The sequence below is a fragment of the Medicago sativa genome, chromosome 3 (genome assembly GCF_051527215.1).
Source record: "Medicago sativa cultivar Bolivia chromosome 3, Bolivia_mono, whole genome shotgun sequence".
Lineage (NCBI taxonomy): Eukaryota > Viridiplantae > Streptophyta > Magnoliopsida > Fabales > Fabaceae > Medicago > Medicago sativa.
In genome coordinates, this window is record NC_140751.1 from 14,454,416 (window position 1) to 14,480,704 (window position 26,289).

At 36.0% G+C, this 26,289-nt stretch overlaps 1 long non-coding RNA gene and 1 pseudogene across 1 annotated transcript; both read right to left on the bottom strand.

The window, feature by feature from the left end:
* Positions 1-1,181: 1,181 nt before the first annotated feature.
* Positions 1,182-17,629, bottom strand: LOC146935976 (uncharacterized; annotated as a pseudogene).
* Positions 11,568-14,107, bottom strand: LOC146935977 (uncharacterized). Its single transcript, XR_015030416.1, has 2 exons — positions 12,110-14,107; positions 11,568-11,993 (listed from the first exon to the last, which is right to left on the bottom strand). It is a non-coding gene; the product is annotated as an uncharacterized LOC146935977 (long non-coding RNA).
* Positions 17,630-26,289: the final 8,660 nt, after the last annotated feature.

Genomic DNA, 26,289 nt, shown 5'->3' on the forward strand with positions numbered 1-26,289 from the left:
TATTTTTTTTTTTAACAAGCTTTAATATCATATGTTAAAAAAATTCAGACTAGAGTAATTTTAATATAATGTTTTGATGAAATTCAAATTCTTTTATGTAAATTTCATTGTTTAGATGATGATTTAATGAATTTTCAAAATGATATTTATCAAGTATTTCGTCTAAGTTAATTAATTTTAGAGAATTTCAAATGACCCTTAAAAGTTATGATTTTCAAATTTTGCATTTTGGTCTTCATATTTTTTCAAATTGACCCCAATAAATTTTTTAAAAAATTACAAATTAACTGCTTAAATATTTCAAAATCTACATATATTCCCTTCAAAATTTCCGAAATCTGCAAATTTATCCTTATCTTTCAATTTTGAAAGTTGACCAGAAAATTTCAAAATTTACAAAAGTAACTTAACAATAATAATGATGAAATTATTTGTAACTCTATCCAAACAAAAACGTTTAAAAATAAAAGCAACTCAATTGAATAATATCAATTGCTTAGAATAATTCCTCTAAAATTTTCAATTACCTCATCCCAACCCATTCTTAGAGATTTCGTTACAGCTTCTGTTTGTTTTTTTCTTTTTCTTTTCTAACACCATGTATTTTGGAGATACTAGTTTTTTTTTCTTTCTTGGATAAAGAATAAACACCGTGTTGTTATATTTCTTTGATACATATCACCATTTTTTTTTCTTTCTTGGATAAAGAATAAACACCGTGTTGTTATATTTCTTTGATACATATCACCATGTTTCTCTAAAAATGAAAAAAAAATCCACAACCAGTTTCCAGAGAAAGAAAATTACATAGCCATGTTTCCATATATTTAAATGTTATTGGAGAATTATTTTCTTCGTATTCAGCGGGAAAAGAAAAAAAAAACAAAAGAAGTTGACGGAAAAATAAACCGTGTTAACCGTGAAGGGAGGTATTTGTCTATTTGATGTAAACTTATGCGAGATTACTTTATATTTTAAAAGTAGAGAGAATGAAATGCCAAGGTGAGTGTAATTTCTACTTTCATAGCATTATTACACAATTAAATAACAAGTCATTATTAATCAACATACTTTAAAATTTTGTAAAGTAAATATCATGAAAATACCTTTTGTTGGTCTGAGATGAAATACCACTTTTTTGCTTGAATACCATTCAAATTAGTCAATAAAAGATCAAGAAATCAGTCCCATGAATCCTTTGTTTCAGCTGCTACTACTGCAAATGCAATTGGCAGCGTTTGATTGTTCCCATGTTTTCCAATGCTGTTAATAGGTGTCCAACATACATACCCTTCAAAAAGCATCCATCTAGACCAATTAAGGGCCTACAAGTTGTTGTTGCAAATGCCCTCTTGCATGCATAGAATCATACATACATCCTTTCAAATAATGGCCCTCCAATACCAAGTGCACACTTAATCTACACAGTGCTACACCAAGATTACTCTTCATCAATTCTTCAGCATAATTTCTAAGATGAGCATATTGCTCATCTATTGCACCATGAATAAGTTCTAAAGCCTAACTCTTAGCCCTATATATCTTGTAGTTGCTCAACATCATTCTCCACTTATCTTTACAAACTGCTTGCAATCCCTTAAGTTTCATATGATGTGTGTGTTTCAGAATTGGTACCAACTTCTTAGACAACAAAGAAGTTTTAATCAATATAATTTTCCCTGTATTATGACACTTATGATCAGGGTTGTATCTAGCAAGAACAAAGTACGTTTTGAGCTCAGATTTACTAAACCTCATGTGGAATGGACAACTATCCAGACACTTAACCACAATCGTCTTCCTCTCATTTTTCTTAATGTAGCTATTTTTTCCTGTTTTTTGCAAGGCATACTCTTACAGATGTCCTAACTAATTCAGCATTTGTGAATATGTGTACAACCACATTTGTAATATCTTCAGACAACTTTAACTTTGAAATTTTTTTCTTACCAGTATCTCTTGAGAATAGGATATGCTTTCTAAATCTTATGAATCTCTATTCTCATCATCAAAATTTGAAAGAGTTGTTGCATCAGGATACTTTGAAGATTCAGCAGCTACCAAAGTTTGAACACTCCCACTTGAAGGCTCATGATGCAGTCGGAAGCGTAGGCTAGTGTCATACCCCAATTTTTGACCTAAGGTCCCACTGACACGTGTCACGTGACCCTGATCGATTTGACCTTTCAATTGAAAATCCGGCAGAGAGGTATTTTAAAATACCTCATACTTTGTCCGAGTCGGGCCTTCTTCTCCTTTTTAATTTTAATTTCAATTTCCATCTTTTATTTTTTTTAATCAGTTAATTTTAATTAGTCCATTTTTAAATCAAATAATTTTTATTAGTCTATTTTTATTTTAATTAGTAATTCATTTCTTTTTTTAATTAATTACTCTTTTTTTTCAAGATAAGTCAAAAATCCCAAAAATATGCATAGTTATCTCTTTGTTTTTTTACCTTTCACTTTATTTATGTATTTTCTTTATTAAGTCAAAAAATAGTCCAAGTTCAATCCCAAACGTGTTCCTTCCATCCAAATCCAATCCAGGTGCGTCAGTTTTTCCAGCAAAGGGATGATCACATTTTTCTCCATCTAATCCTCAATCTAGCACAAGTCTCTGCCCTTCCTAACAAACCCTAGCATCAGAATCCTGAGACTATAAATAACATCTGCAGTCGCAACACATAAGGGGGCAATTGATTCGAACCTGCACACAGAAATTCACAAAAAAACCAGCAAAGCTTGCATCACAAAACAACATAAACACACAATTTCTCAACACAACACAACATAAAACATATACCGAATCACATCAGTACTAACCAATTTAGACATCACCAACATAACAATTCCAACACGCACATAGAGGCCAAAATTCATCACAGAAACAACAACTTCGACGGCAAAAATTCCATCGATCCATTAACCTGCCATTCACATCAACACCATTAAAAACCATTCATTCACAAAGCCTGTTTCACGCACACCGTACCAATACACAATCGTCAAACCAAACCTCAAGCTAAGCTAACCAATACAAACCGCCATCTATCAAATCATGAAAAGAATCATCTCATCAAACCCTCTAAGCCTTTCCCAGTAACGTTCCTCACCGCCAATTCCAGTCACAACACAGTACAAGCATATCAGCGTCGCAATTCAATCACAAGACCGTAACACAAACGTAAACCCACTCATTCACACGCAACCAACAATCTCACAACCTGCAATCAAGCTATCGCAAACACACAGGAACGACATACAAGACACCGACGCAGCCGAAATCAACAATCAAAACCGTTATCGCAAGCCACATCGACGGACAAGACTTGTGCAAGCTCGTGTCGAAGCCAGCGTCAACATCTCATCTCCAATCTCATTCCACCGATCCCAAAGAAGAAGCAAATAAAGGTAGTATCTTCCCCTTTACTATTTCTTTAAAATCTAGGGTTAGAGGCTTTGATTCATAGGATTTTAGTTTGAGAAAGTGAAGAACAGGGTCGGAGAAGAAAGGGATAGCAGAGAGAGAGAACAGAGGAATTGTTAGGGGAGAAGAAACCGAAGAGAAATAGCAAAAAAAATATAAAAAAAGGGGTTTCTGACGGCGGCGCCGCCACCGCGTCGGAAATCCCCTGCCGCCGGAAAACCCATGTGAGAACTTGAGAGAGAAGAGAGGACAATTGAGAGAGAAGAGATTGGAACGTGAAGAGAGAGAAATTTTCTTTCAAATGAACAAAATCTGTCCCACAACCCTTATATACTAGGCATACTGGGTCGACCCATGACCCATGATCCATGCATTCTCGACCCATCAAACCACAACCCATAACCCGTCTGCACCGACCCAGTCCATTTACTCTTAGCCCATTTTACCTTCTGTTTGCTTCCTGCACACACACACATGCTCTTCGCACCCCCCTACATGCATCTTTACCTTATTTCTAGGTTATATTATTTCTATGCATCTCATTTTATTATTTCGTAGCATCTTATTTCCATTGTACATTATTTCGTAGCATCTCATTTTATTTCGTATTGCATTTTTAGCATTCTTAAGTACCATCATTTATTTTATTGCATAGTCCTTAGTTTGTACGTTAGGGTTGAATGTGAATAATTCATGCATTTTTAGCCTAGTTTATCATTCATTTTAATTTATTTTTTATGTCATTTCATGAAATTAGAATGTATAAATTAAGCATTGTGTAAATTATCTATTTCTCTTCATCTTGTACAGGATTTAGAATGTAAATATAGGCCTAATGTAATTTATTTATTCTTCCGCAGACCATAGCATGTATAATAGGTTTTCTTGTAATAGTTTAGGTGCATGTGTGCGTGCGTGTGTGTATGCCTCTACTTTTTATGCTTCGTAGTTTAGGTAAAAGGTCGTTGTGGTGGTCCAACACCACCATAACACCTACGCTTTATCTTCTCGCTCCGTTAGTGTTAATTTTAGCTTAGTCATTATTCAAAACAATAAAAACATGCAAATAGTATAACAAAACACAAAAATATTTTTTTTAAATAAACCTTGATCTTAAATCAAGTGACGTCTTTTTTATTTTTATTTTCTTAAATCAAACATTAATCAATCTAATTTCATTTTGAGTCTCTTTTCTTTAATAAAAAAAATACGAACAAGCTTACTTTGCCATTTTGGCTTTCTTTCATTTTAAAACCTTTTCAAAAACATAAAAAACACTCAACCAATCAAACGTCAGTTTTTTTAACCCCGAACTACGAGGTTTTGATCCCTCACGGGTACGTAGGCAGAGGACACTCGTCCTTCCAAATCAATAAAATGTAGATAATTAGGTCCTCCTTTATTAATCATTTCAAATTCTTTTTTTCAAAAAATAAGCAAGTTATAGCACATTATTTAAATAAAACCAAGAGGTTCCCGTAGAGTACTACGGACATAAAGGGTGCTAACACCTTCCCTTTATGTAACTAACCCCCGAACCTAAATCTTTTCAATATATGGGGTGTTTGAACTTTTTTCCCTTTTCTTAAAAAAATTAAATGTTCAGTCGTGAAATAATCAAGTGAGTCAAAAGCTAATCAAATAGCCTTGATCTCCGAAAAATGACGCGACAGAAATGGCGAATTCACTGGGGACGTCCTAAGAGGGTTGAGCCTAACTTGGTCTTGTTTAATTTTTGTGTTATAACTTGCTTAAAAAAAAAAATAAAAAAAAATAAAAAAAGAAGAAGATGGAAATACGTGTATATCTGTTCATCCCTCTTCTTTCTCCTTTCTAACGTGAGTGGTGAGATAAGTCCTAACCCGGACTTGAGGGAAACATAAGATAGGATGGTGGTATAATCAAAGTCCCATACCGAGAGTAAGTTTCGGGATATGGCACATGTGATAACCCCACTCAACGGAGGTCTCTTGGAAGTAATTTATGTCGACATGAGTAGTCGTGATTGGCATTGCTATTTTCAAGTGACTGTTAATGTTGAGGACCTTTAGTTACCTTTAACCCATCTTGGCCTTTTAGGACGTAGTGCGGTGGCTAATCAAGAGTAGTCTTGAGTTGGTTGATACGCGATACTACACTCAGACGAGACTTTCTTACGAATGTTGTTGGACCGAAAGTAGTTCCGCAACCCGATAATGTTCGGAAGTGGTTGACAACTCTGGGAACTTGGTAGAACCCTTGTTACAAGTGAAAATAAAACCATAGTCCTTACCAAATGGCGTTGTTACCCTTGACTCCATCATCATGGACCTTAAACCTCACCATGTTTTCACCGTTTGTGTAGCATAATCATGCATGCGTGCATTCATTAATCAATTTTTTCTCATTAAACATCGAAGGACTTAAAACAAGCTTTTTGTAAATGTTGTAGATATGAATCCTATAATAAGGAGCACTAGGAAGTACACTTTCAAGAAACCCGATTTATTGAAGCTAAGGGAGCTAGGATCGAGAGTAACCAGTCCGGAGGACTTTCAAGCTCATCATGGAAGACTACTTAGTATCCTCCAAACAAAAGTTGAAGAAGGGGTCCTCAATACGTTGGTCCAATTCTATGACCCACTCTATCATTGCTTCCTATTCCCTGACTTCATATTGGTTCCCACTCTTGAAGAATATTCTGACTTGGTTGGCTTACATGTGTCCAATGAAGTACCCTTCCATGGCCTTGAACCCAATCCTGAAGCCTCAACCATTGCTAAAGCTCTTCGCCTTGATGCCTCTGAATTGAAAGCTCAACTTACCATCAAAGGGAAACCTCAACTCCAATGCTTGCCTACACATTACCTTTTCCAAAAAGCCTCCCTCTTCGCCGGACTACCCAACAATAAAGCCTTTCACTCCATCTTAGCCTTACTCATATACGGGCTCCTACTTTTCCCAAATATTGACAACTTTGTTGATATCAACGCCATCAAAATCTTCCTCACCAAAAACCCTGTCCCTACATTACTTGCAGACACTTACCATTCCATTCACGATCGTAATCTAGCTGGTCGTGGGGTTATCCTTTGCTGTGCACCCTTACTTTACAAATGGTTTACCTCCCATCTACCTCGAACTCAGCCCTTCATCAAAAACCCTGAAAAGCTCTCGTGGTCCCAAAGAATCATGTCCCTTACCCCCGCGGACATAGTTTGGTACAACCCAGCCAGTGATACCAAGACCGTCATTATCCACTGTGGTGACTTCCCTAATGTACCTCTTATCGGAATATGGGGAGGAATTAGCTACAACCCTATCCTTGCCCAACAACAGCTCGGATACCCGGTCAAAGCCAAACCTTTATACCTCGACTTGTCCAGCGTATTCTACCATAACCATGATGATTCCACAAATGAGAGGGAAAAATTCATACAAGCTTGGCATGCCATCCATAGAAAAGAGAGGAGCAAGATGGGAAAAAGATCAAGTTTCGTCCATAGCTCTTACACGGAATGGGTCATTGATAGAGCTACAACGTACAAGATGCCTTACACTTTATCCAGAGTCCCATCTTCAACTACTCCGGCTCCCCCGCTGCCCGTACTCCCTGAAAATGTGGAAGAATTCCAGTACCAGTTGGCCGAGATGACACGTGAAAGGAACAATTGGAAGAGGAAGTATGAGATGGTTATGGCTCAGATGGAGACAAAGGATGGACTGATAGAGCAAAAGGATCGTGAAATTCTCAAGCTAGGCCAACTAATTGTTAAGCAGAATGATCTCCTCCAGCAGAAGGATGATATACTCAGGCGGGATCCTAAAAGGAAGAAGGAGTACATGGATATGTTTGCCGGCGCCCATCCAGATTTCGAAGAGTAGTCTACTATAGGAGTTCAAGAGTATCTCACCTGTTTCACCACTTTATGTTATTTTCTAGCTTTTTGTGATGTACTTTGGAGTCCATCCCTTGGCTCAGTTTTGTTAAAAGGGAATTATCTTGTAGTACTTTAACTAGTCAATGAAATTTTCAATTATGATGTTTACAAATTTGCTTTTATAAGTCCTTCGATAAAAAATAAAAAGGTGTCTATTTTTGCATAAGCATCATGCATCATTTTGCATTTCATAGTCTCGATTCCGAGTCTCACAAGATTTCTTTTCCATAAAAGGTCAATCTGTCTCAAAAGTGGTCCGACTGTCCTCGTCCAAGGCCAACTCGCAGCTACGACACTCGTGCAAACAAAAAGAGTGAACGTATCAATTTGAACAAGAGACCACAACGCTCCAGGCCGAATCAAAGCAGCCGCAGTTCCAGCAAAGGCTCGAACGCCAGCATCAACAATAGCCTCGACAACAGGCTCCAAAGATGCAGTTTGACCCAATCCCAATGACGTATGCGGAGCTGCTGCCCATCCTGCTCATGAAGAACCTTGTCAAAACTAGAAAGCCTCCTCGAGTGCCTAACGAGTTGCCGGTTGGGTATCAACCTGACCTCTCATGTGCCTTTCATCAAGGAGCACCCGGCCATGACATTGAGCACTGTCTCTCTTTGAAGATTGAAGTCCGGAAGCTGATTGAAGCCAATATATTGCTCTTCGAAGATTGAATTCGTACTTGCAAGCCACATTTGGGTTGTCTTTGATGTTCCTTCTACTACTTATCTGTTCAAATAATGCGTTGGTTTGTTGTTTGCTGCTTTTCAAAAAACCCTTTCGTTCTGCCCGAGACGAAAGTGAACTGGTGTAGGGCTTTTTGCTTTAAGCATTTTCATCATTAATAAAAAGGTCGTTTTGATCCCGACTTTGTTTTTTATTTTGTGCTTTTTCTGGAAAAATGGTAATACAAAAAACCAAAAAATATAATCATTCTCAAATATCTGCATAATCATAACTTACACTTGTCAAAATCAATAATCAAATCATGCATTAATAAACCCGTTGAACACATTAATCATGTACTCTCTTCCAACTTTGAGTTCCCTGTGTCCGAAGCTGAAGAAGGGAATGAAGAGACTCGCGATGAGATCTCTCACATACTGGGGGCATCTTAGCCGTCAAAACTGCAAAACAAAAATCAAGAACATTGTTCACAAGATGGCAGTCACTCACAAAGACTGGCATGAGACGTTACTGTTGCCTCGCATGGATATCATACTTCAGTACACATTTCAAACAGGGGCAGCCCCCCCTCCTTCCCCAATATACAACATGGAGATAGTGTTTCCCGTGGAGGTTGAAGTCCCGTTAATAGGAGTTCTACTAAAGTCCAAGCTTGATCGAATCTAAACTCATGACGACCTTGTACAAATATATCAAAAGAGGTTTGAAACAAGCTTCTAACAAAAAGGTTCGTCCCCATGAATTTCAAGAAGGGAACTTTGTACTACTTTCCAACCAGACTCCAGGGGCAAGTGGACACCTAATTATGAAGGCCCATGTGCAATGACTCTTGTGACTATGGATGGTGACAAACTCACACGTCCCATGAATGCCGATGCAGTCAAGAAATACTCTGTCAAAAATAAAAGCTCGGTAAGTCGCAGATCTTAAAAAGCGGCTTAGGCAAAAATGAGCGTCTCGGTGGACTGAAAACCTGAAAGGGCGGTCCAGGCAAAAATTAGAGACATGAACAAAAATGATTATCCTGATAGATTGAAACCCAAAAGGGCAATCTATGCAAAAGTTAAGGATCATGACAAGTAACTGCATCAGTCAGCACAGTCCACTTGGGGCATCCAGTCGTCAAAAGAACCTCCGATTCGAAGCATCTGCAGATCAAAGACTCGGAACTGGGGCATTCAAAGTTGTTAGGGAGTATAACGGTTATTGTGTTCAATGTACCTTCCCATATATTTACCATTTTCCAAATTTTTCAAAGATCCGTGGAGCCATGCCATTGGTAGGCCACCACTCAATTCATCAAATTCGAGCCTGTGCCCATTTATTTGGAACTCTTATTTATTCTATTTGCAAAATTTCTTCTATTTTTGATGGCAATACTTGAAGCAAAAATTTTCAGAATACAAAAACTTTTTTTTACATCTTTTGAAAGGTATGAACAACAAACACACTCTCTTTGAACTTGTGAGTGGTCGAAGCATACATCAGCATCCGCCTCGAAAACGGCTACATTCCGGAAGAGAAACATGGCTAAACATAATGGAGGGGACCTCTGCTTCGAGCAAGATGCTTTCACAGTCCAAAAAAAAAAAAAAATCAATGCTCGCTAAGTTGAAAACCTGAAAAGGCGGCTTAGGCAATAGAGAGCGTCCCGGTGGACTGAAAACCTGAAAGGGCGGTCCAGGCAAAAATTAGGGGCACAAAAAAGGAATATACTCCCGGTGGACTGAAAACCTGAAAGGGCGGTCCAGGCAAAAGTTAGGGATTTTCAAAGAAAAATACAAAAATGACTGTCGAAGCATTACAAGGGAAAAGCATTCCGCGCCGATTTACAAATGGCGACTTCTCCCAGATTTTTGGTCAACAATGAGCTTTATCCCCAGGGGCATCAATTGCTACCTTGTGCCAGACTCCACCCCGTCAACGGCTCGATTTTGTTCGCAATAATATCATCTCTAATGAAGTTTGCCGAGTGTATGTACTGTGATGTCAATCCGCTTCCCATCTTACCTGCCTTGTCTCGTTTCATCAAATTCATCTAGCACAATCCAGTCTATACACTCATTATATGCATTCATCCATTCACACATTCACGCATTATTACTTTCATTCATACACATCATACACAACATCATTCATGCATGATCGTATTTATCACGACGTCACTAATCAATTTCAAATTTCAATTTCAAGTTCAAGAGTGTCATCCCCAGCGTTAGCTGTTCTAGTGATGTCGCTAATCAATTTCAATTTCAATTTCAATCAATTTCAATTTCAAATTTCAAGTTCAAAAGTGTCATCCCCAGCGTTAGCTGTTCTAGTGATGTCACTAATCAAGTTCAATTTCAATTTCAATCAATTTCAATTTCAAATTTCAAGTTCAAAAGTGTCATCCCCAGCGTTAGCTGTTCTAGTGATGTCACTAATCAAGTTCAATTTCAATTTCAATCAATTTCAATTTCAAATTTCAAGTTCAAAAGTGTCATCCCCAGCGTTAGCTGTTCTAGTGATGTCGCTAATCAATTTCAATTTCAATTTCAATCAATTTCAATTTCAAATTTCAAGTTCAAAAGTGTCATCCCCAGCGTTAGCTGTTCTAGTGATGTCACTAATCAAGTTCAATTTCAATTTCAATCAATTTCAATTTCAAATTTCAAGTTCAAAAGTGTCATCCCCAGCGTTAGCTGTTCTAGTGATATCGCTAATCAATTTCAATTTCAATTTCAATTTCAATCAATTTCAATTTCAAATTTCAAATTTCAATAGTGTCATCCCCAGCGTTGGCTGTTCTAGTGATGTCACTAATCAATTTCCATTTCAATTTCAATCAATTTCAATTTCAATTTCAATTTCAATGGTGTCATCCCCAGCGTTAGCTGTTCTAGTGATATCACTAATCAATTTCCATTTCAATTTCAATTTCAATCAATTTCAATTTCAATTTCAATTTCAATGGTGTCATCCCCAGAGTGAGCTGCTCCAGTGATGTCACTAATCAATTTCAATATCAATTTCAATTCTAGGAGTGTCCTCCACAGCGTTAGCTGTTCTAGAGATGTCGCTAAGAGTCTCGTCTTCATTAAGCTATCATACCAAACCAATACGGTAGTAGACAATCTTTCCCCAGTGAAATTACATCCCCCCTAGCGGAGTCGGATCCCATTCTTCAATGAATTTGGGTATCCTGTCGTTGTTTCTCGTCTCAGTCGAGTCAACTTTGTCGTCCTGCATTCATACAAGCATTTCACGGGCATTCATAGCATCTTAGGTCCAAAATTGGTGTACTTTGTATTTAAGTCTCTTCGCTCCGATGGATTTAAAAATTCCATCTTCAAATCTCCGGACGAAGAAACTTAAATAGGGGCATCTGTTATACCCCAATTTTTGACCTAAGGTCCCACTGACACGTGTCACGTGACCCTGATCGATTTGACCTTTCAATTGAAAATCCGGCAGAGAGGTATTTTAAAATACCTCATACTTTGTCCGAGTCGGGCCTTCTTCTCCTTTTTAATTTTAATTTCAATTTCCATCTTTTATTTTTTTTAATCAGTTAATTTTAATTAGTCCATTTTTAAATCAAATAATTTTTATTAGTCTATTTTTATTTTAATTAGTAATTCATTTCTTTTTTTAATTAATTACTCTTTTTTTTCAAGATAAGTCAAAAATCCCAAAAATATGCATAGTTATCTCTTTGTTTTTTTACCTTTCACTTTATTTATGTATTTTCTTTATTAAGTCAAAAAATAGTCCAAGTTCAATCCCAAACGTGTTCCTTCCATCCAAATCCAATCCAGGTGCGTCAGTTTTTCCAGCAAAGGGATGATCACATTTTTCTCCTTCTAATCCTCAATCTAGCACAAGTCTCTGCCCTTCCTAACAAACCCTAGGATCAGAATCCTGAGACTATAAATAACATCTGCAGTCGCAACACATAAGGGGGCAATTGATTCGAACCTGCACACAGAAATTCACAAAAAAACCAGCAAAGCTTGCATCGCAAAACAACATAAACACACAATTTCTCAACACAACACAACATAAAACATATACCGAATCACATCAGTACTAACCAATTTAGACATCACCAACATAACAATTCCAACACGCACATAGAGGCCAAAATTCATCACAGAAACAACAACTTCGACGGCAAAAATTCCATCGATCCATTAACCTGCCATTCACATCAACACCATTAAAAACCATTCATTCACAAAGCCTGTTTCACGCACACCGTACCAATACACAATCGTCAAACCAAACCTCAAGCTAAGCTAACCAATACAAACCGCCATCTATCAAATCATGAAAAGAATCATCTCATCAAACCCTCTAAGCCTTTCCCAGTAACGTTCCTCACCGCCAATTCCAGTCACAACACAGTACAAGCATATCAGCGTCGCAATTCAATCACAAGACCGTAACACAAACGTAAACCCACTCATTCACACGCAACCAACAATCTCACAACCTGCAATCAAGCTATCGCAAACACACAGGAACGACATACAAGACACCGACGCAGCCGAAATCAACAATCAAAACCGTTATCGCAAGCCACATCGACGGACAAGACTTGTGCAAGCTCGTGTCGAAGCCAGTGTCAACATCTCATCTCCAATCTCATTCCACCGATCCCAAAGAAGAAGCAAATAAAGGTAGTATCTTCCCCTTTACTATTTCTTTAAAATCTAGGGTTAGAGGCTTTGATTCATAGGATTTTAGTTTGAGAAAGTGAAGAACAGGGTCGGAGAAGAAAGGGATAGCAGAGAGAGAGAACAGAGGAATTGTTAGGGGAGAAGAAACCGAAGAGAAATAGCAAAAAAAATATAAAAAAAGGGGTTTCTGACGGCGGCGCCGCCACCGCGTCGGAAATCCCCTGCCGCCGGAAAACCCATGTGAGAACTTGAGAGAGAAGAGAGGACAATTGAGAGAGAAGAGATTGGAACGTGAAGAGAGAGAAATTTTCTTTCAAATGAACAAAATCTGTCCCACAGCCCTTATATACTAGGCATACTGGGTCGACCCATGACCCATGATCCATGCATTCTCGACCCATCAAACCACAACCCATAACCCGTCTGCACCGACCCAGTCCATTTACTCTTAGCCCATTTTACCTTCTGTTTGCTTCCTGCACACACACACATGCTCTTCGCACCCCCCTACATGCATCTTTACCTTATTTCTAGGTTATATTATTTCTATGCATCTCATTTTATTATTTCGTAGCATCTTATTTCCATTGTACATTATTTCGTAGCATCTCATTTTATTTCGTATTGCATTTTTAGCATTCTTAAGTACCATCATTTATTTTATTGCATAGTCCTTAGTTTGTACGTTAGGGTTGAATGTGAATAATTCATGCATTTTTAGCCTAGTTTATCATTCATTTTAATTTATTTTTTATGTCATTTCATGAAATTAGAATGTATAAATTAAGCATTGTGTAAATTATCTATTTCTCTTCATCTTGTACAGGATTTAGAATGTAAATATAGGCCTAATGTAATTTATTTATTCTTCCGCAGACCATAGCATGTATAATAGGTTTTCTTGTAATAGTTTAGGTGCATGTGTGCGTGTGTGTGTGTATGCCTCTACTTTTTATGCTTCGTAGTTTAGGTAAAAGGTCGTTGTGGTGGTCCAACACCACCATAACACCTACGCTTTATCTTCTCGCTCCGTTAGTGTTAATTTTAGCTTAGTCATTATTCAAAACAATAAAAACATGCAAATAGTATAACAAAACACAAAAATATTTTTTTAAATAAACCTTGATCTTAAATCAAGTGACGTCTTTTTTATTTTTATTTTCTTAAATCAAACATTAATCAATCTAATTTCATTTTGAGTCTCTTTTCTTTAATAAAAAAAATACGAACAAGCTTACTTTGCCATTTTGGCTTTCTTTCATTTTAAAACCTTTTCAAAAACATAAAAAACACTCAACCAATCAAACGTCAGTTTTTTTAACCCCGAACTACGAGGTTTTGATCCCTCACGGGTACGTAGGCAGAGGACACTCGTCCTTCCAAATCAATAAAATGTAGATAATTAGGTCCTCCTTTATTAATCATTTCAAATTCTTTTTTTCAAAAAATAAGCAAGTTATAGCACATTATTTAAATAAAACCAAGAGGTTCCCGTAGAGTACTACGGACATAAAGGGTGCTAACACCTTCCCTTTATGTAACTAACCCCCGAACCTAAATCTTTTCAATATATGGGGTGTTTGAACTTTTTTCCCTTTTCTTAAAAAATTAAATGTTCAGTCGTGAAATAATCAAGTGAGTCAAAAGCTAATCAAATAGCCTTGATCTCCAAAAAATGACGCGACAGCTAGCAAGCGCTAAACCTAGATTGAAAAAGAACGAGTTTGCAAGCGACAAACTTGTGAGAATAGGATCCCAGAATCCACTAGAAATTGAGAAAACTCTCTAAAATATTATTGATTGAATTAAGGTTGTCACTTAGGCTACAACTGTTAAGCTTAAATAGGGAAATAACAAACTCTAATGAGCCGAAAATAACAAACTGAAAACAAAACAAACAATTAATAAAATAAGGTTGAAATATAAAATTACTAAGAAAACCCTCCTACATCAGTCTCCTCCACCTCTGAAGAACTCGACCACGAGTTCTCATTCTGATAAAGAGCTTTCCATGCATGTTGACTCCTCCAATGAATAAGAGTCCACCCTCCTAGATCCCATTGCTTCAACCGATATGACCTATCTGGTGTAAACATATTCAAATGACCTCTGGGATCCCATTGCTCAAAGTAGACAGTGAACACAATCATTTTTATTAGTAGCCAAAAGTTGAATAAACAAAGAGACTCAATCAAAGTTCCATTCCGTATGCAATGGCCATGGTACTGAGCGAGGAAAACTTGTAAATTCAAACTATCAACTTCTAGTGGCTCCATTGGGATGATGCACTTGGTGTTGCATGATGCAATTCAAGATAGTCTTCAATTTTCTCCTTATTAACACCTCCAACATTATCACTTCTTTCAGGTGGCGATTTCATTTTGTACTCTTCTCCACATCGTCCCATCTTTTGTCCAACAGTAGTGCCTGAATTAACCATGCGATGAATATTAGGATCAAACTTTGCTTCACTTAGTGGACAAGTAGCTTGAAATTGATCTGATTCCTCATCTGGTAAATTTTCAGCTCCTAAATTGGTCTTCTCATTAGAATCATTCCCTGAATGAACGATGTGATGAACATTAAGATTTCTTGGATTTAATGGATACAATTCTTTATTTTCTTCATCCTGTTCCTCAATTACTTCAAGCTCTTTAGTTTTTTTTTCCAGTTCTGCTTTCGGTGGCTCATCATTCATATTTGCTCCATCACAGAGTAAATTTGCAACAGTTTTATCCTTCGCCTGTAAATTCGTTGTTGAGGGACAATATATTTGAGTCAATAACATCAGGTGCTTTAATTTTATCGACTTCAACATCAAGATACCTTTGAATATACATTATCAAAACAAAATGTTTAGTAATATCTTTAATCGTTTTACGCGAGTTACCTGCCATTCTAGAAGCATGTCTCAAAAGGTCGGTCAAGGAGTAATCTTTGTTGTAACAAAACGGACAACGATATATCGAATTAGAGATTTTAAACTTGTAGTAATCATCGTTCAACTTGTCGTAATATATGAGCTCATAGTATTCCAAATCAGATTCACGGGTATGTTCTGATTTTCAGTACGTAACAATAGTATGATTGTTATTACGAACGCTACTAACTAGAATTGATCCTCCTCCCCTATTCTGATTGTTTATGTTGTTGTTGTTTTTGTCATTGGCGTTGTTGTTGTTGTTGTTGTTGTCGATGTCGTCAACCTTAGTTGTCAACGCCGCCATCTGATCTAACAAAGCTTTGGTGGCCGCAATTAAAGCCGTGATTTTCGTCACTAGTTGATCTCCCATGGCCGATCACGTTAGGAAAAGAACAGGAGAAACATGCTCTAATACCAACTGACGCAGTCGAAAGCATAGGCTAGCAAGCGTTAAACCTAGATTGAAAAAGAACAAGTTTGCAAACGAAAAACTTGTGAAAATAGGGTTCCGGAATCCACCAGAAATTGAGAAAACTCTCTAAGCTTAAATAGACTACAACTGTTAAGTTTAAATAGGGAAATAACAAAACCTTAATAGGCCAAAAATAACAAATTGAAAACAAAACAAACAAATAATAAAATTATGTTGAAATATAAAATTACTAAGGAAACCATCCTACATCAGCTCAACAGGTGTTGGATTGATCAGCTGGTCAGGCAACTCAGTTTTCCAATCAAAATCCTCATCATAGACACTATCATTGAGAGAAACCCCATCAACACTTCCACTTTCAGATTCATCACCTTTATCAGCTACATACTCAAAATATGTTCGACTTTCAAGTTCAATTCCTACCCATTTATGGACCTCATCCTCATATATGTTGTCCAGTTCATCCAAATCTAGATGTTCCAAGTAAAAAGCAACACTTTCCTCAGACTTATACTCATTTATGAACCTTACCACATCTTTGTCAATTTTAAGGAGTCTAAGACCATCTTTCAGTTGTCCATCTGGCACAGCATACCAGATCTTATAGTCCCCCTTTACAAACAAAGTCTAACCCATCCATATGCAAGTTATATACAAACAAAGTAAAAGAAGACAAATTACAAACTTACTTTGAGACATTCTTGTCAAGAATCTTTTGTGTGTCCTTGTCTTGTCGAGCTGCGGAACTTTCACCGGCCTCCTTTCCATTCGCGCCTTTATCCACCCACTTCATCTTCTCTGAAATTAGTAATTCAAACCCTAGAATCAGAATACTCCTTTCGATTCGATTTCCACCGAAATTAGTAACTCAAACAATCGATTGTGAGAAGAGTGGACGAAGAATGGAGATAAGAGCGATTGTGAGAAGATGAAAGAAAGGGGGGCAAAACTGCATAACCCTAGTTTTGGTCTGACTTTTTTTTTATTGTATATTCTTTCGCTTATTAAATCCAACTTAAAAAAAATTAAAAAAATAAATAAATAACATGTGGCACTTCACTTATGTGATGTCGGTGTCAGATCAGCGTTGAATTGGTCAAAATTGATTTAGATGGTCAAAATTGCAAAAGGAGTTATACTTAGTGTGCTGGGTTGTTGTTTTTTTTTAGGGGACCAAAATCGTAACTTCGCGATGTTTATTGTACCAAAACTACAATGTACAACTACAATTGTAAAAATTGTAAAAATTAAAAATAAATTATAATACAACTACAAGTGCCTCGTTTTTATTATGTTGACGATGCAGAGTCATTTACACTATCTTGAGTCCTGCTCTTTACCCAAACAGTAATGCTCATTCACAAAGTAAATTACCTTAACGCCCCTATGCATGTTAACTCACGCCACGCAAGTTAACATGCGTTAGTTATAACGGTCACGCAACTTAAGTTGCGCAGCGTATCTTAAGTTGTGCAGCGTTACTTAAGTTGGTTTTCACCAACACACCAACACAGAACCTCCATTTCCAACTTTTCACAAACACGAAAATTTCACCCCCAAATCCAAATTTCACCATTCTTGCGCCATTCAAACCGAATTTCTTCCACAATATCAAGTAAGTGATTATTAAACTACTTCTTTGCATTATTTTGGTTGAAATTTTCGAATTTTAGTATAAAATTAACATTTTTAGGTTTTTAAAAAATTGTCTTGCATGTTAAAGATTATGGTTGTTAGTGATGATTTAACTTAGGAATTGTTGTTTAGATGTTGTTTAGGGTACAATGTGGTAGTTTAGGGTTTTGAAAATGCTAGATTACATAGTTGTTTGAAAAATGCACACTACGTGTTCGGTGAAATGTGTCAATGATAATTTTTTTTGTTTTATTGGATTGTTAGTGATGTAATTAGTTAGAGTTATGTTTGTTAATGTTGATTATAGTTAATTTGACTGCAATGTGGTAGTTTATGGATTCAAATGTCACTGTCGACATTATAGTGTTGTTGTTGTATTGTTAAAGATTACACGTATGTTGTTGTCTAAATTATGTGAAAATGTGTTAAATATTTTTTGATTTTGTGCAGATATGTCTGAGCAGGAGAGGCCTGATAGGCTTAGGTTAGGGAGGACAGTCCCTACTAGTAGTGCCCGTAGGGAGAAGCAAGCACTACATCCTCCGAAGGGTCGAGGTTGAGGTCGAGGTCGAGGGAGAGTGGGGCCCACGAGTCTTGCTACTACCAGTGCTACTGTTGATGCTGCGGGGGGATCGACGTCACAGACGGGTCCATCCCAGATTATGGACCCCCCATAGTATCAACATCAGTTTGAGGAGCTGGCTTATCAGGATCAGCATTATCAGGAGCAGGCTGGATTTCAGCCGGGTTATCACTATCAGGAGGGGTATGAGTATCAACATCAGTTTCTGGAGGGGTATCAGCCTGAGCATCAGTTTGTCGACCCTCCTCAGCAGTTGCATCCTGAGCAGCCTCCTCAGCAGCATCATCCTGAGCAGGATCCTGAGCAGCATCATGCAGAGCCAGTTATGGATGACGAGGATGGGGGCTTTCCAGGGGGGCCTTACGAGTTGTCACTTTTACCGGACTTTGGTCGACACGTGACATGCAAGCTTTGGAACGATAAAAGAGTAAGTATAATTTGTTTTATTTAATTTAATGATATTTTACTATTATGTGAAGTTTATTTTACTATTATGTGAAGTTTATTTTACGTATAATATATATAGTTTATTCTACGTATAATATTTTACGTATAATATATATAGTTTATTCTACGTATAATATTTTACGTATAATATATATAGTTTATTATTTCTTGTTTATTTTACGTAGAATATTTATAGTTTACTATTTCATGTTTATTTAACATATTTAATTATATTTTTGTTGTATTTCAGTTGCAAGCGGATCGTAAGATGAAAGACATCTCTCACGGGAGGAAACTGAAGTTTTCTTCCCTGTCCCTTCCAATGCCGGCAGATGCTAACCCTTGGTTCTGGGAACCGGTTGATAGATCGGGTCTAAGGCCCCTCCTTCTGACTAGGTACGACAACATCTCCCACGGTTTAGTGTGTGCCATGACTGAGAGATGGCATCAGGAGACCAGCAGCTTCCATCTGCCTGTTGGGGAGATGACCATCACACTGGATGATGTCCACTGTCTCCTAGGCATCCCCGTCGCTGGACGGCTGATTCATGAGGAGGATTTAGATCATGACATATCTATGGATATGCTGGTGACCCACCTGCTGTTTCCGGTGGAGGCTGTAACGCCCTCCTTTTTATTTAATTATTTTTATTAAGTTAGAGTCTATTTATGTGATTTATTTATATGAGGTGTTAGTATTTTATTATGTGGCATTATTCTATTATTTATTAGAATATGAGAATTATTAGAGTAAGTAGATTTAGAGATAGTTTTGAGATTAGATGTCTTTTTATGATTTAGTCGATTTATTTTGATGAGTGATATTTTGTTATGTTATATGTTGGTATTTACTAGAATAATATATATTTGTTATTTGTTAGAGATATATTTGTTATTTGGTGTAGAAATATATTTGTTATTTGTTAGAGATATATTTGTTATTTGGTGTAGAAATATATTTGTTATTTGTGAGAGATATATTTAATTTAGAAATAAATAAGATTATGAGGATTAATAGATTTGGGAAGAATATTTTAGTATTATAAATAGAGAAGCTTAGGTTAGAAAGAGTTTACCTTAAACCGCTTTTTGGAAAAGAGGAGAACAAGAAAGAAGAGAAGAGAAGAGAGAAGTCAAGAGAAGAGAAGAAGACCTTAGGAAAGAAGAACGCTGTTGCTGATTCAGGAATTAATCTAAGGTGAGGGTGAGACTATCTTGCATTAATATTAAGTTGTTAAATCATTAGATTGCATCTAACAAGTTGGGGAAAGTTTGTGAGAATTTGAGAATTAGGGTTTTGAGAGAGATTTGATGATTAGATGATGAAAACTTGTTGAATTGATGTAGAAATTGTGTACAGACCTTAGATAATCCATAGGATGATTATTGGAAGTAGTTTTGAGGTTAGCACCATGAGATTAGGTGAAACTTGAAGAAAATCTGCATTCTGCCCGAATTTTGATATTAAAACTGGTATTGATCGGTGCCGAATTGGTCTTAGGTGTAAACACGAAAGTTGTAGGTATGGATGTTATCTTTCTAATGCCGTTGGTCTCACGTCAAAAAAATATATAGAACTTGAGTTATGGTCAAATTACTGAACGTAGGTCACAGTGAATTTTTATGGACTTTCAGCACAACTTTTTCGAATTTAAAATGAAAACTGGTATTGATCGGTACAGAATTGGTCTTATGAGTAAACATGAAAATTTTAGATAATTTTGTTAGCTTTTTAGTGGCTTTGGTTTGACGTGAAAATGATGTTTGGTCTGTGAGTTATGATGAAAATACTACAGGGAGGTCTTAGCAAAATTGTACGGTGACAACATTCTCTGTTTCATGTTTTTGCGTTTTGTTCATATGTTTTTGTTTTGAATTGATCTTTGTTGTAAACATGAAAGTTGTTGATATTTGTGATATCTTTCCAGTAGCTTTGGTTTGACATGAAAATAGGTTGTGGATAATTTATTATGTTTTTACAAAGATACATAGTGAATTATTGTCGATGTATGTTATATGAAGTTGTTTATGATTGATGAATATGATGTTTTAAGATGTTGTTTATTATCATTTGATATTGTTATATTATGATATGACATGAATTATTTATGTGATCCATATGTTGTCAAGATGCTAAGATGTTAAGATGTTAAGACGTTAAGATGATAAGAGTTGTTAAGTCGTCAAGTCGTTATGAAGTCATCAAGTTGTTAAGATGTTATGTTGTCAAGATGTCAAGATGTTAGGATGTCATAGATGTTCATGATGTTGTTTAAGTTGTCAAGTTGTAGGAAGATTGAGTCCATTGCATACTCATTAAAGATGGGGGCTTGAGGCCCGGCAGCTTAATGCTCAAACTACGTTGGGGGCTTTAGGCCCGGCAGCCTTGTGCTCAAACTACGTTGGGGGCTTTAAGCCCGGCAGCTTTATGCTCACACGTTGAAGAGTCTAATTACGCTCATTTATGTTGTTGATTGGTACCACATGCATTTGCATATCAAGAGGTTTTTAAGATGATTTAAGATGTTAAGATGTCAAGTTGACAAGTTGACAAGTTGTCAAGTTGTTTAGATGTCAAGATGTCACGTTGATAAGTTATTAATGAAGTGCTATGATGAATGAAGACGAATGATTATGATGTTTATGTTGATGATTGATTATGATGTTATATGATTTATGATAAGATGTTACGTGAATTATGATATGATGATATGTGATGTTTTATGAATATATTTATGACGATACATGATAACGTTGTGTTTGTACTTAGGATGCTATAAGTTGATGTTTATAATTATGTGGATATATGGAATTGATTACGAATTTGATTATGAAGTTATTTTCGGTAATGCTATGTTTTGATAATGATACTTATGTGAATTACATGTTGATGCTTATGATTGATATTGATGCTATGTGATGATTGTTGGTGACTATTATTTGATGTTATATAATGATGTTTAAGATTAGTAATTGATCATATATGAAGATGTTTATGATTAGTGTTATGATAGTTTATGACTAATGTAGAAAGATTAATGATACTAGTTAAGGGAGTTTAAGTTGTTAGATATGATTAATGAGTTATAAAATGTTTAAGTTGTTGAATGTACTTTATATGATTTATATGTTTAATATTTTTGTTTTGAGAAATCTCACCCCTCTGCTTGAAAATGTTGCTCTTCGTATGGGTAACTTGCAGGTAATCAAGATTAGAGGCGTCGTGAGTGGACTCCTCACATATGTGTCTAGGTGCTCTGATACGTAACGGGATGTGACTTGAATTTATTTCTATTCCTTACGTATTGTTTTTATGAGAATTATAAAGAAGTTGTCGGATTGAACAAATTATGATGGTTAGACTATTTATGAGACTTTTATGATGAGGCCTTGGTGCCAAAGACTATTTTTATGATGTTGAACTAATTCAACTGCAAAGTTTAGAAATACTTATGTTGAATGAATTTTTGAAGGATAAATTATTATTTATTCAGTTTGAGATTTTTATGAAATGTGACATTCCGTTAAAGATGTTAAACTCTGATTTTATTTAAGAAATTTTTATGTTGGGAAAACGGGGTGTTACAATTGGTATCAGAGCAAGTCGGTCCGTACGGCCAAGTAGATGAGTCGTTGTGTCGTGTCGTCATGTTTTCTAGTTAGTAGTTATGTTTTTTTTTGTAATATGTTTAACTGACTAACTTGATGTGGTTTTTGTGTTTTGTTTGAAGAAGTAATGACTAAATTTATTTTCTATTGTGCTTGAATTTCGAGGACGAAATTCTTTTAAGTTGGGGAGAGTTGTAACGCCCTCCTTTTTATTTAATTATTTTTATTAAGTTAGAGTCTATTTATGTGATTTATTTATTTATATGAGGTGTTAGTATTTTATTATGTGGCATTATTCTATTATTTATTAGAATATGAGAATTATTAGAGTAAGTAGATTTAGAGATAGTTTTGAGATTAGATGTCTTTTTAAGATTTAGTCGATTTATTTTGATGAGTGATATTTTGTTATGTTATATGTTGGTATTTACTAGAATAATATATATTTGTTATTTGTTAGAGATATATTTGTTATTTGGTGTAGAAATATATTTGTTATTTGTTAGAGATATATTTGTTATTTGGTGTAGAAATATATTTGTTATTTGTGAGAGATATATTTAATTTAGAAATAAATAAGATTATGAGGATTAATAGATTTGGGAAGAATATTTTAGTATTATAAATAGAGAAGCTTAGGTTAGAAAGAGTTTACCTTAAACCGCTTTTTGGAAAAGAGGAGAACAAGAAAGAAGAGAAGAGAAGAGAGAAGTCAAGAGAAGAGAAGAAGACCTTAGGAAAGAAGAACGTTGTTGCTGATTCAGGAATTAATCTAAGGTGAGGGTGAGACTATCTTGCATTAATATTAAGTTGTTAAATCATTAGATTGCATCTAACAAGTTGGGGAAAGTTTGTGAGAATTTGAGAATTAGGGTTTTGAGAGAGATTTGATGATTAGATGATGAAAACTTGTTGAATTGATGTAGAAATTGTGTACAGACCTTAGATAATCCATAGGATGATTATTGGAAGTAGTTTTGAGGTTAGCGCCATGAGATTAGGTGAAACTTGAAGAAAATCTGCATTCTGCCCGAATTTTGATATTAAAACTGGTATTGATCGGTGCCGAATTGGTCTTAGGTGTAAACGTGAAAGTTGTAGGTATGGATGTTAGCTTTCTAATGCCGTTGGTCTCACGTCAAAAAAATATATAGAACTTGAGTTATGGTCAAATTACTGCACGTAGGTCACAGTGAATTTTTATGGACTTTCAGCACAACTTTTCCGAATTTAAAATGAAAACTGGTATTGATCGGTACAGAATTGGTCTTATGAGTAAACATGAAAGTTTTAGATAATTTTGTTAGCTTTTTAGTGGCTTTGGTTTGACGTGAAAATGATGTTTGGTCTGTGAGTTATGATGAAAATACTACAGGGAGGTCTTAGCAAAATTGTACGGTGACAACATTCTCTGTTTCATGTTTTTGCGTTTTGTTCATATGTTTCTGTTTTGAATTGATCTTTGTTGTAAACATGAAAGTTGTTGATATTTGTGATATCTTTCCAGTAGCTTTGGTTTGACATGAAAATAGGTTGTGGATAATTTATTATGTTTTTACAAAGATACATAGTGAATTATTGTCGATGTATGTTATATGAAGTTGTTTATGATTGATGAATATGATGTTTTAAGATGTTGTTTATTATCATTTGATATTGTTATATTATGATATGACATGAATTATTTATGTGATCCATATGTTGTCAAGATGCTAAGATGTTAAGATGTTAAGACGTTAAGATGATAAGAGTTGTTAAGTCGTCGAGTCGTTATGAAGTCATCAAGTTGTTAAGATGTTATGTTGTCAAGATGTTAGGATGTCATAGATGTTCATGATGGTGTTTAAGTTGTCAAGTTGTAGGAAGATTGAGTCCATTGCATACTCATTAAAGATGGGGGCTTAAGGCCCGGCAGCTTAATGCTCAAACTACGTTGGGGGCTTTAGGCCCGGCAGCCTTGTGCTCATTAAAGTTGGGGGCTTTAGGCCCGGCAGCCTTGTGCTCAAACTACGTTGGGGGCTTTAAGCCCGGCAGCTTTATGCTCACACGTTGAAGAGCCTAATTACGCTCATTTATGTTGTTGATTGATACCACATGCATTTGCATATCAAGAGGTTTTTAAGATGATTTAAGATGTTAAGATGTCAAGTTGACAAGTTGTCAAGTTGTTTAGATGTCAAGATGTCACGTTGATAAGTTATTAATGAAGTGCTATGATGAATGAAGACGAATGATTATGATGTTTATGTTGATGATTGATTATGATGTTATACGATTTATGATAAGATGTTACGTGAATTATGATATGATGATATGTGATGTTTTATGAATATATTTATGACGATACATGATAACGTTGTGTTTGTACTTAGGATGCTATAAGTTGATGTTTATAATTATGTGGATATATGGAATTGATTATGAATTTGATTATGAAGTTATTTTCGGTAATGCTATGTTTTGATAATGATACTTATGTGAATTACATGTTGATGCTTATAATTGATATTGATGCTATGTGATGATTGTTGGTGACTATTATTTGATGTTATATAATGATGTTTAAGATTAGTAATTGATCATATATGAAGATATTTATGATTAGTGTTATGATAGTTTATGACTAATGTAGGAAGATTAATGATACTAGTTAAGGGAGTTTAAGTTGTTAGATATGATTAATGAATTATAAGATATTTAAGTTGTTGAATGTACTTTATATGATTTATATGTTTAATATTTTTGTTTTGAGAAATCTCACCCCTCTGCTTGAAAATGTTGCTCTTCGTATGGGTAACTTGCAGGTAATCAAGATTAGTGGCGTCGTGAGTGGACTCCTCACATGTGTGTCTAGGTGCTCTGATACGTAACGGGATGGGACTTGAATTTATTTTTATTCCTTACGTATTGTTTTTATGAGAATTATAAAGAAGTTGTCGGATTGAACAAATTATGATGGTTAGACTATTTATGAGACTTTTATGATGAAGCCTTGGTGCCAAAGACTATTTTTATGATGTTGAACTAATTCTGCTGCAAAGTTTAGAAATACTTATGTTGAATGAATTTTTGAAGGATAAATTATTATTTATTCAGTTTGAGATTTTTATGAAATGTGACATTCCGTTAAAGATGTTAAACTCTGATTTTATTTAAGAAATTTTTATGTTGGGAAAACGGGGTGTTACAGAGGCTGCGGTTGGGTATGTGGCTGATTTTGGTGCATCTGTCTCATACACGGCCCTGAAAGACCAGTATGACTACCTGTTGAATAGGTGCAACCATTTGATGGGGGAGGATTTATCACAGGAGGAGGAGCAGGAGCTGAGTCGTATTAGGCCCGCCTGTGTGAAGGCGTTTTTGTTGCTCTTGCTTGGCTACACCCTTTTTGCCGGCAAGAACAGCAAAACCGTTAGTCTGCTGTGGATGCTTTCCATTCAGGATTTGGCTAACATAGGCACGTGGTCATGGGGCGTGATGGGACTTGCATTCTTGTATGAGCAGCTGAATCTGACCTCAGACGCAAATGTTGGCTAAGTTGGTGGTTACATGAGCTTGCTTGTGGTAATATTTTTTTTTCCTCTTTTTTTAAGTTAAACATAAATTTCATAATGTATAGGTGCTTGTTATGACATGTATATATTTTGTCTCTTTGTGTTTGCAGGGATGGGTTATAGCTCACTTCAGACATGTGGTTCCGAGGTCCAAATATTTAGATTACGACCGGGAGAACCCATATGTGGGTAGATGGAAACCTCAAAGGGGGTTTGCTCATGCTGACCACTTCAGAGGCTTGTTGGACTCGATGGAGCATTGTCATGTCACCTGGAGGCCGTACGAGCACCGACGAGACGTGACGCCTTTTCATGACGTGTGCTGGTACTCCGGATGGATCATGGCAGGCAGTCAGAGGATGGTCGTCACTTGCCGGAGCGGGTGCTGAGGCAGTACGGACATGTTCA